Here is an 11613-nt window from a genome sequence, read left to right on the forward strand (position 1 = left end):
TCTTTGTGTGCTCCCTTCTCTCTCTCTGTCTCTCTCTGTCTCTCTCTCTCTCTCCCCCCTCCTCTCTCTCTGTCTCTTTCTCTCCTCTCTCTCTGTCTCTCTGTCTCTCTGTCTCTCCTCTCTCTCTCTCTCTCTCTCTCTCTCTCTCTCTCTCTCTCACACACACACACACACACACACACACACACACACACACACACACAGCAGAAATACACAGTAAACTTACATAACACGACATGCATCCTTTAAATGAACGATTCATGGCATCTCCACTTATAATGTATCATAATGTACATACCCCAGCACCCCACTACTATCTGATACCCTCAAAATGAAGCTCTGAACCTCTGAAGGGATTCACTCCATCCCAGTCCACCTTTCCCCAGTCAGCCCTGAAAGCCACACCTGCTCTCTGTGCCTTTGGATTTCCCGAGCCCAGATAGATTATCAAATCTACAGATGGTAGGATGTCTACAACCATGCCACCCTGACCGTGCCAGTCATCTCTTTCCTGGTACACCTAGGCAGGAGACTAGATGCCCATACCCAGAGTGTAGTCGCCATACTGTGGGTGCCCTTGATGGAGGAGCACTGAGCCAGGAGCCCTCAGATCCCTCATTAATTCCGGGTCCATTTGCAGGGACTGCTTTTCCTTATCTGTGAGGTACAGACAGGAGTTTCAGGCCAGGCCAAGATCCCGGCCTCTGTGATGTGAAAAACACATCCCCCATCTTTTATCCTCCTGGGTCCTCACTGCAAGTTCAGGCAGTGAATATGGCCCCGGGGACAGTATGACTCATACTGTAAGGTTTGGGGTCAATCACTAGAGATGAGGAAACCTTTGCACAGAGAGGTAGAGAGAGCTGCCCAAGGCCACACCCCCTGCTACAGGGGTAGCTAGGGTTATTGGCAGCTCTTTCCGGTTATAGTTTGAGCACTTGACCCCTGTGTTCCTCCTTCTTTAAAGAGAGAAAGCAAGTTAAGGGCTCAGTTGAATGGAAGAACTCATATATTTTGCCTACTCTGGGCATTGTGTAATCGTAAACAGCTCCATTCCAAAGTGGTTCTTGGGAGTTCTCCTCACTCCCTCATCCCTTATCTCTTCTAGGTCTCCCCTTTGCCCCAGTCCTGGCCTCTGGGGAGCCGGGAGGCACTTCGGGAGGCACTGCGTGAACTAGAAGGCCAGGGCTTCCTGCAGGTCCGGGTTGGAAGCGCAGGAGATAGTCTGCCTCCCTCCATTTTCTCCACAGCCCAGAGCCTACACACAGAGTTCTTTGTCAGCCTCCTGGATTTGCACAGGCTGCCTGGTAGGGGACAAGCCTAGCAGCTGGTCCCCAGTTGGCTACTGAATCCCAGCTGCCTGTGGTCATGGACATTCCAGAAACCACTTGCTTCTGAGACCATCTCTGGACCCCACCCAAGATGGGATACCCCAGGTCAGCCCTCAAGGCACCAGGCTCCTGCATGGAGGATGAGTCATTCTACCTACAGGCTCCCTCCTAGCCTCGAGGCTGGGGGCTGGGGGCTGGGGGCTGGGGCAGTTTACTACAGTGTTTAAATTTAGGGGAGGACACAGACTTCAGCCTGCTTGGGCCATAGCCCCAGCTTTCACAGAGGATGGAAAAGAGTCCATGCAATTGTAAATGGCTCCTGCTCTTTCCAAGCTCCACCGAGGTTCTCAACCTCGGTGGCTCCTTTGCCTACGTGGGAGGAACCAGACAGGTTCCCCTAGGTTGTGTCTGTAGTTCTGAGGTTGGTCTGGCCAGTTCCAACTGAGGCTCATTAAGGCCTCAGACCGTGCTGCCCTTTGCAGCTGCATGCCTGAGGGTAGGTGACAGGAAAGCGGAGTCCGCCCAAACAAGGAGATGGTATTGTCCCCTCCAGGAGTCCAGTCCTTCAATTCTCCACCTCTGGGAAAGGGACTCTCTTTCTCTGGGTCCCTGGCTCAGATTTTCTGACTCACACTGACTGTGTCTATAGCTCCAGGCCTCACACAGGCTCCGCCTAAAAAAGACCCTAAGCTACCTTGTTCTTCCACTTCGCTTTGTACAAATTTTTATTTTTATTTTTCCAACTGCTTGTATAGCTGGGGCCCTAATACTGTTGGAAAACGTTTTTGGGGGCTAGAGAGCTGGCTCAGCAGTTAAGAGCACTGACTGTTCTTCCAGAGGTCCTGAGTTCAAATCCCCAGCAACCACATGGTGGCTCACACCCATCTGTAATGGGATCTGATGTCCTCTTCTGGTGTATGTCTGAAGACAACTGCAGTGTACTCATATAAATAAAAATAAATACATCTTTTTTTTAAAAGTCTTTTCACTGTTGCTTGAAATTCCTCATTTTTCATAAACTTTCCATTATATATGTATTTAAAACTTTTTTGTTTTGTTTTCGAGACAGGGTTTCACTGTGTAACCACTGACCTCGAGTATCAGAGATACCCCTGCCTCTGCCTCCTGGGATTAAAGACATCCTGAGCCACCGTGCTCAGCTGATAGTGACTTCTGCTTCTTGTGTTCCGGGGTTTCTGGACTGGCATTACACTTAGGCCTTATGCAAGTGGCTTCCAGGAAGCAAGTGCCGTGCATGAGCCCATGGGACCTTGTAGAGTCAGTGCTGTCCCTGCTTCTTTTGAGAGGGCCTCCTCCTCTCCTGCAGGCCAGAGTATGGGTTTCTCTTTGGAACCAAGTAGACTTCTCCAGGCACTTACTATAGGGGTTGAGGGCATAAATGGGCATTGCACTGAGCAGCACCAAATACTTCTTTTGTCTGTCCCCTGTATGTATCACAGCAGCAAACAGGCACACTCTCATGTTCCTGCCTGGGCACAAAGCCTGCCAGTGAGAAGATGCCATGTGTCACCTGGGCTATGAGCAGCACCCTGTATTTATCCAAGAGCAATATACTGGGTGTGTTTGAGTCCCAAGGTGACTGTGACAGAGGACCAGCAACTAGTTCAGAACAACAGAAGAGAATTAATGTCTCAGAATCCTAAAGCCTGAGGTCTGAAGTGCTCCCTTGTGAAACCTGTGTGAAAAGAACCCTTCTTTGCCTCTCTTTAGCTTCTGTCAGTTTATTGGTGACTTTTGGTCTTTCTAAAATTGTAGATGTGCTGCTCTAACACACACACACACACACTCTCTCTCTCTCTCTCTCACACACACACACACACACACACACACACACACACACACACACACACACAGAGATAAGAATGAAAACCAGGGCTTCAGGCATGCCAGGCAAGCACTCCTACTCTCCTGCTGACCGACATCCCCAGGCCTCCGGTTTCCCGTCTTCATGGGACCTCTTCCTCTCTTTTTAGAAGGACACCAGTCCTATTGCATTAGAGCCCTCCCTAATAGCCTTATTTTAACTTAATTACCCCTGCAAAGACCTGATTCCCAAATGAGGCTACATTCCAAGGCCCTGGTGGGAGGTTAAGGACGTAATCCAGAACAGTGGTAGCCATGCTATGTCAGGCATGGGGCTGTTAGATCGAGCACTGTGGACACAGTCACAGCCTCGTAGAGTTCAGAGTGCCAGACGTAGGTTTGACTTTTATTGTTTTTAACAGGTCTTGTGTAGCCTAGGCTGGCTTTGAACATCTATGTAGTTGAGAATGACCTTGAACTTCTGTTTCTCCTTCCCTACCAAGGGCTAGGCATAGACCATCCCCATGTGGACGGTCTCTCATTCTCCCCACTTGCCTTCCTTCCTGTCTTGGTGGCTATTGCTATGAGGAAACACCAGAAGCAACTCGGGGAGAAAAGTGTTCCCTTTGCTTAAGGGAGTCAGGACAGGAACACCAAAGAGCAGGATCTGGAGGAGGAGCTGATGCAGAAGCCATGGAGAAGGTGCTGCTTACTGGCTTGCTCAGCCTGCTTTCTTATAGAACCCAGGACCACAAGCCCAGAGCGGGTGGCACCACCCACAATAGACTTACCATGGGCTGCGCTCTCCCCCATCAATCATTGATTAAGAAAATGCCCTACTGGGGTTGGGGATTTGGCTCAGTGGTAGAGCGCTTACCTAGGAAGCACAAGGTCCTGGGTTCGGTCCCCAGCCCTACAGGCTTGCCTGCTTGCTGCCAGATCTTATGCTGGGATGTTTTACTTTTCAGCTGAAGTTCCCTCTGCCCTCCCTCTCTGGTGTATGTGTAGCGGTGACGCATGTTCATGTGCATGTGGAAGCCAGAAGTCACTGGGGGTGTCTTCAGTTGCTGTCCTGGTTAGTTTTATGTCTCTTTGAGTCATCTGGGAGGATAGAAGCTCAGTTAGGGAATCACCTCCATCAGATTCCTGTGGCTATGTATGATGTATGTCTTAGAGCTTTTTTTTTATTTAAGATATATTTATTTATTATATGTATGTACACTGTAGCTGTCTTCAGACACACCAGAAGAGAGCATCAGATCCCATTACAGATGGTTGTGAGCCACCGTGTGGTTTGCTGGGGATTTGAACTCAGGACCTCTGGAAAAGCAGTCAGTGCTCTTAATCACTGATGTGAGTGTGCATGTGTGTGCGTGCATGCGTGTGTGTGTGTGTGTGTGTGTATGTGTGTGTGTGTGTGTATTAGAGACTAAAAGGTCAACCTCAGGTCATTCAAGTCCATTCACCTCATTTTTCCTCTTTTTTTTTGATTTTATTTATTTATTTATTTTGGTATGCATGTGCGTACAGGTGTCTGCAAAAGCAAGAGGTGTCAGATCGCCTGCGGGAAGTTACAGTTTAAGAGCTGCCCAATGGGGGTTGGGGATTTAGCTCAGTGGTAGAGCGCTTGCCTAGCAAGCGCAAGGCCCTGGGTTCGGTCCCCAGCTCCGAAAAAAAGAAAAAAAAGAAAAAAAAAAAAAAGAGCTGCCCAATGTAAATGCTAGAAACTGAACCCTGACCCTCTACCAGAATGGACACTCTTAACTGCTGAGCCATCTCTCTCCTCTTCATGTTGATTTTTTGAGGCAGGGTCTCTCACTTTGGCCTGGAACTCTCCAATTAGGCTGGGCTGGCTGGTCAGAAAACCCCAGAGCCTCACCATTTTTTGTTATCCCAGAGCTGGCATTTTAAGTGTGTGCCACCACGCTTTGCTAGGGTAGGGGCTGGGGGTTAAACTTGGGTCCTGGTGCTTGTATGGTAAGGACTTGACTCACTGAGCTATTTCCCCAGTCTCTGTCTTGAGATAGGGTCTCTGCTAGCCAGGAATTTGAGCGATCCTGACTCAACCTCGTGAGCGCTGGGGCTACAAGTGTGTCCACCGTACCTTCTTCAGATGCATTTCTGGGGGAGGAGCGGCTCAGTAGGTAAAGTGCTTGCTGTACAAGCACAGAGACCTGAGTTTGGATCCCCAGCGCCTTTGCAAAAAGATGGGATTGGCAGATGTGTTTGCAGTTGTCCAGCTGGAGAAACAGAGACAAGAAGATCCCCGTTGGACGGCCAGTCCAGTCTAACCAAATGGGTGAGCTCCAGGTTCAGTGAGAGACCACACCTCAACAACGTGGGGGGCAATTGACACCTGATGTCAATCTCTGCTTTTCTTTTTTTGGTTCTTTTTTTCAGAGCTGGGGACCGAACCCAGGGCCTTGCGCTTCCTAGGCAAGCACTGAGCTAAATCCCCAACCCAATCTCTGCTTTTATATGCATATACATATGTGATACACACACAGACATACAGAGACATACACAGATACACACAGACATACAAATACACACCCACAGACATACAGATACACACCCACAGACATACAAATACACACACACACACACACACACACACACACACACACACACACACAGAGGATCCCACTCTATAGCCTAAACTGGTCTCAACACTTCAGCATCTTCCTCCTTTAGCCTTCCTAAACCTGAATTCCAGTCATGAGCCACTGTGTCCATCTGTCTGACCCCTCAAGCCCAGAGATCTGCCTGCCTCTGCTCTTGAGTGCTGGTTTTTTGAAATAGTGTCTCATGTCTCAGGTAACCTAGGCTGCCCTCCCAACTGTGGCCGAGGTAGCCTTGGACTCCTGATCCTCTTGTCTCCTTGTGCTGGGATTACAGGCAAATGTCACCAGACCTGGTTCTGTCTGTTGTGTGAACAAACCTGTTTCACACACTGGAGATTAGAGCTGTGTCCTTTATATTGCCCTGTAATATAAGCTCTGTGTGTGGGTGTGTGCATGTGCATGTACGTGGTGGTCAGAGGGTAATTTTAGCTATATTCCTCAGTTGCTCTCTGTCTTGTTACTTTTTGATTTTAATTTTTTTTTTTCGGAGCTGGGGACCGAACCCAGGGGTTTGCACTTGCTAGGCAAGCGCTCTACCACTGAGCTAAATCCCCAACCCCTTAATTTTAATTTTTAATGTATTTTAATTTTATATGTATGTATGTATGTTTGTATGTATGTATAATTTGCCTACTTGTCTGTACGTCATATGTGTGCCTGCTGCCTGAGAGACAAAGAGGGCGTCAGATCTCCTATAACTGGAATTGCAGGAGTTGCAGACATTCGTGAATTACCTCATGGGTGCCATGTGGGTGCTGGGAAGCCAACCCAGGTCCTCTGGAAGCGAAATCTGTGTTTTCACCACTGAGCCCTCTACCTTATTTTTCGACATTGTCTGTCTATCCATCCGTCATCCATCCATCCATCCATCCACCCATCCATCCATCCATCTTATCTAGATGTTTTATTTTTTTCAGATAGGGTCTATCTGTGTGACAGTTCTGGCTGTTACCTTGGAACTCATTGTGTAGACCAGACTGGCTTCAAACTCAGAGGTATCCTCCTGCCTCTGCCTCCCAAGTGCTGGGATTGAAGGTGTGTGCCACTATGACTATGGCCAGATTTATTTATTTTTAATTTGTATTTTATTTTTATTTTGAGTGTGTGTGTGTGTGTGTGTGTGTGTGTGTGTGTGTGTGTGTGTTGTGTACATATGTGGGAACCAGAGAGCAAGCGTCAGAGATCCTCCTGACTCCACTCTCCCCGTGGCCTAGGGTTCCAGGCACATATGACCACACCAACTTCTTCTGTGGTGTCTGTGGATTTGAACTCAGGTCCTCACACTTGTGCACCAGGCAGTCTTACTCAGCAAGCCATCTCTCCAGTTGAGAGACAGCGTCTGTCATGGAACCTGGAACTCGCTGATTCAGAAGGACTAGAAGTCTTAGGCATCTTCCTGTCTCTACCTCTTGACTTCTGGGATTATAAGTGCAGGGCACTGTGCAAGGCTTTTGTTGTTGTTTAATTGGGGGGGGGGTTGTTTGTTTGTTGTTGTTGTTTTTCTAGACAGGATTTCTCTGTGTAACCCTGGCTGTCATGGAACTCACTGTATAGACAAGGCTGGCCTCGAACTCAGAGATCCCCCTGCCTCTACCTCCCGAGTGCTGGGATTAAAGGAGTTCATCACCATCATCCTGCACACAAGGCTTTTTTTAATGTGAGTGTTGGGAACTGAGTTGAGGTGGTCCTCGTGCTGTCCAGCACAAGAGAAAGAAATAAACTTATGTATAAACAACTGATAAATCACCTGTAGAGCTTAATGACCCTTCCAGGTCTATACACTGTGTCACCATACCTAAGGCGGAAATAATGTCAGCACCCAGAACATCTCAAGCCTGCCCTTCATCCTAGGTCCCAAAGATAGCCTGCATTCAGATCCTTGGGGTAGATTCCTGGGCTGCTTTGGAACTTCCTAGGAAGTAAACAAGGAATTTCCATCTCTTATGGCTTTCTGTCCTTCACTGTTGTCTGTGATATTTTTCCTTGTTATGAACAGTTATGGCCTATTAATCTTCATTGCTGTATAGTACTCCATTGTATAGATATGTTGAAACACATTTATTTGAGCATGATAAATGGTCCAGTGGGTAAAGACTTGCCAAGCCTGGTGACCCAAGTTCGAATCCTGAGATCTACCTGGTTAAAGGAGAACCAAATCCCACAAGTTGTCCTCTGACCTTACACATACACACACACACACACACACACACACACACACACACACACACACACATACACACACACACACACACACACACACACACACGCACACACACACGCACTGAATACATTAAGTATGTTAATAATATGGGCCTGGAGTGGTAGGTGGCACACATCTTTAACCCGAACACTTGGGAAGCAAAGGCAGGTACATTTCCTGAGTTCTAGCCTGCCTGGTCTACATAGTGAGTTCCAGACCAGTAAGGCTATGTAGAGAGACATGGTCTCAAAAACAAACAAACAAACAAACAAACAAACAAACAGTTTAAGGCCGGGGCTGGGTTCTTTCTGGTTGGGGTTGTTAAGATGTCAGCTGTGAAAATTCCTCTTTTCCTGGCTCTCATGACTACTTTCCTGTTGGGCTTATATCTAACAGTTGAATTTTGAGTCATCCTGTCTCTGCCGACATATACTCAACTCTAACAGACACTGCCCCAGAGCTCCCATCCTCACTAGCTGAGTAGGAGAACTCTGCTTCTCAACCTATCCAAAATTAATGCTGTCTGGTTTTCTTTTCTTTTCTTTTCTTTTTTTTTAATTATTTATTTGTACATGCCTTCATGCAGGCACATACATGTATCATGTTCATGCAGGCATATACATGTACCATGTTCATGCAGGAACCATCAGAAGCCAGAGGGGGTTATATCCCTTGGAGCTAAAGGTAGCTGGGAGCTGCCTGATGTGGGTGCTGGGAGCCCAGTGCAGGTTCTCTGGAAGAACAGCTTAAGTGCTCCTCACTGCTGGGTCGTCTCTCCAGATCCCCCCTGCCCTCACTTTTGAGAAGATCACTATGGTTGTGGCCATTACCCTCTTGCCTTTGCTTCTTGAGTGGTGGGACTAAAGGCCTGGAGGACCATGCCTGGTCAACATTTAATTAATTAATGAGACAGAATCTTTTGTACCTCAGGCTGGCCTGGGACTTGCTATGTAGCTAAGAAAGGCTTTAAGTTTTTGATCTTCCTTCTTCCTTGTTCCTCATGCTGGGATTACAGGCATGCAGTCTACCCCAGCATGGTAGGGCGTGCTACCACGCCCAGTATATGCAACGGTGGGGATCGAACCCAGGTCTTTATGCATGCTGGGCAAGCACTCTGCCCCCAAGTTGCATCCCCAGCTCCAGACATTTTTTGTTACTTTCCAGCTGTCATTGTTTCCTTCTGCGTACGTCATTTCGTCACTGTGCTAAATACACAAGAAAAACGACTTCAAGGGCAGGAATTGTTTGTTTTGCCTCACAGTTTCAGAGACCTCAGTTCATCATTCTTGGCTCTGTGGATTCTGGCCCGTGGGAAGCAGAACATCCTTGTGGTGGTTAGTGGTGGGGTAGGAGGAGGCTGTTAACCTCACGGTGGGCAGGAAGCAGAAAGCAGAAATGGAGACAAAAATGGGGTCCAGGTATAATCTTCAAAGCATACATCTAGCAACAGACTTGCCTTAGTTATAGAATTCACCTAAAGCTGCTACTAATTCCAAAAGCCTCCACCGAGAGGAGCCAAGCCGTCCACACATGAGCCTGTACACACATTTCACCTGTAAACCATAGCTATGGGGCTGGTGAGATGACTCATAGGACAAGGTGCTGGCCCTTCCTGCTTTTGAGCCTGACAGAGTGGAAAAAGAGAAGTGACTGTGCAAAGTTGTCCCCTGGCTTCCTCCCTGGGATGGCATCACTCACCCACATTCACATAGGTACCATGCACACACATACAGTAATAATAAACAAAAAGTCAATCCAGACATGATTTTGCACATTTTTTTTATTCCCAGCATTTGGGAAGCTGAGATAAGCAGATGTCTTTGAGTTTGAGGCCAGCCTGGTCTACATAGCAGTTCCAGGCCAGCCAGGGCTAAGAGTGAGATCCTGTCTCAAAACAGATAACAATGGGCTGGAGAGATGGCTCAGCGGTTAAGAGCACTGACTGTTCTTCCAGAGGTCCTGAGTTCAATTTCCAGCAACCACATGGTGGCTCACAACCATCTGTAAAGAGATCCGATGCCCTCTTCTGGTGTATCTGAAGACAGCTACAGTGTACTTATATATAATAAATGAATAAATCTTAAAAAAAAAAATTTAAGGGGCTGGGGATTTAGCTCAGTGGTAGAGCGCTTACCTAGGAAGCACAAGGCCCTGGGTTCGGTCCCCAGCTCCGAAAAAAAGAACCAAAAAAAAAAAAAAATTAAAAAAAAACCCAGATAACAATGAACCCAAACAGAAATCAACAATACTTAATTTTCCTATGTAGTCCAGGCTGGCTTTGAACTCTCTGTCTTGCCTGAGCCTGTGAGGGTTGAGATCGACAGGCTGGGACTCCTGTTCTGGTTACTGTTTTCCTTTCCTTTCTAAAGTTAACTTTGTTGGAAAGCCCGGCATCATGGTATACTCTTGCCGTCCTGGCCTTTCTTAGAGTGGAGGCAGGAGGATCAGAAGAGCAGGCTAACCTCAGCTTCATATTGGTTTGGAGAAAGGGTAGAGTACACGAGACCTTGTCTCAAGGAAACCAAACTAAAACCCAAACAAACAAACACACCCCCAAAAACAGGTTAAATGTACTAGCTAAGTGCTTGAAACCCTCTCATGGGCGCTCCATTAGGACGGGGTTACTGGCCTTTTGTCAGAGGCTCATTCTGTTAGCTCTTGGCTGGCCTGGAACTCACCATGTAGAGCAGCCTGGCCCTGAACTCACAAAGATCTGCCTGTCTCTGCCTCCTACGTGCTGTGATTAAAGACATGTGTCACCACTTCTACCATGGCCTGGTATATTTATGCTAACTGTGTTTTACGTACGAGAAATTGACTTTAAAGAAGTCAAAAAATCTCTCTTTCTCCCTCCTCCTTATCCTTCCCCTTTCCAATTTTCCTTCCCTCCCCTTTTCCCTCCTCTGCCCAGAAGCCTCTTAAATGCCAAGGACAAATTCTGCCACCTAAAAAATTTCTTTAAGAGCAAGCAGTGGTCGTTGGTGCATTTAGTCCCAACACTGAGAGGCAGAGGCAGTTAGGTATCTGAGTTCTAGGCTAGCCTGATCTATAGAGTGAGTTCCAGGACAGCCAGGGCTACACAGAGAAACCCTATCTTGAAAAACATAAAAAAAAGTATTCTTATGATTATGATTATTATTATTTAAAGAACATACTGTGAGCCTATTGGATGGCCCTGGCCTTCCTGTCCCCCAGTCTGGTAGAAGTGAGGCCCCTGGAAGAGGAACGCTGGATGGATCTGGTGAAACAAATCCAGTGAGGGAATTTTATCCCAGGTATACTGCTGATCCCAAAGACGAACGAGGAGTCCCACTATGTCGGGAAATATTACCAGAAAGCATAGGTGGAACTGGACCTTTGGACAAGTCACCATATGGTATTGGCACCTTTGGTGGTCCCAGTCAAGAGTTGTCGGCCTTGTTTGCATCCGGTAAATCTCCAGAAGGGAACTCAGAGGTGTGGAAGGGGTTGATCATTCGCCTCCTTCCTGGAGGCAAGGCGTAGATGAACTCAGTCCCCTTCACTCGGAACGTGGTTAGGCCAGCAGAGAGCTGAAATGAACAATTCGTGCTTCGGAGACCGCAGGCAGACTGGGAGTATTGCCTGCCCCTCCTCCACCCCAACACCTAGACCT

This window comes from Rattus norvegicus, chromosome 10 (assembly GCF_036323735.1).
Source record: "Rattus norvegicus strain BN/NHsdMcwi chromosome 10, GRCr8, whole genome shotgun sequence".
Lineage (NCBI taxonomy): Eukaryota > Metazoa > Chordata > Mammalia > Rodentia > Muridae > Rattus > Rattus norvegicus.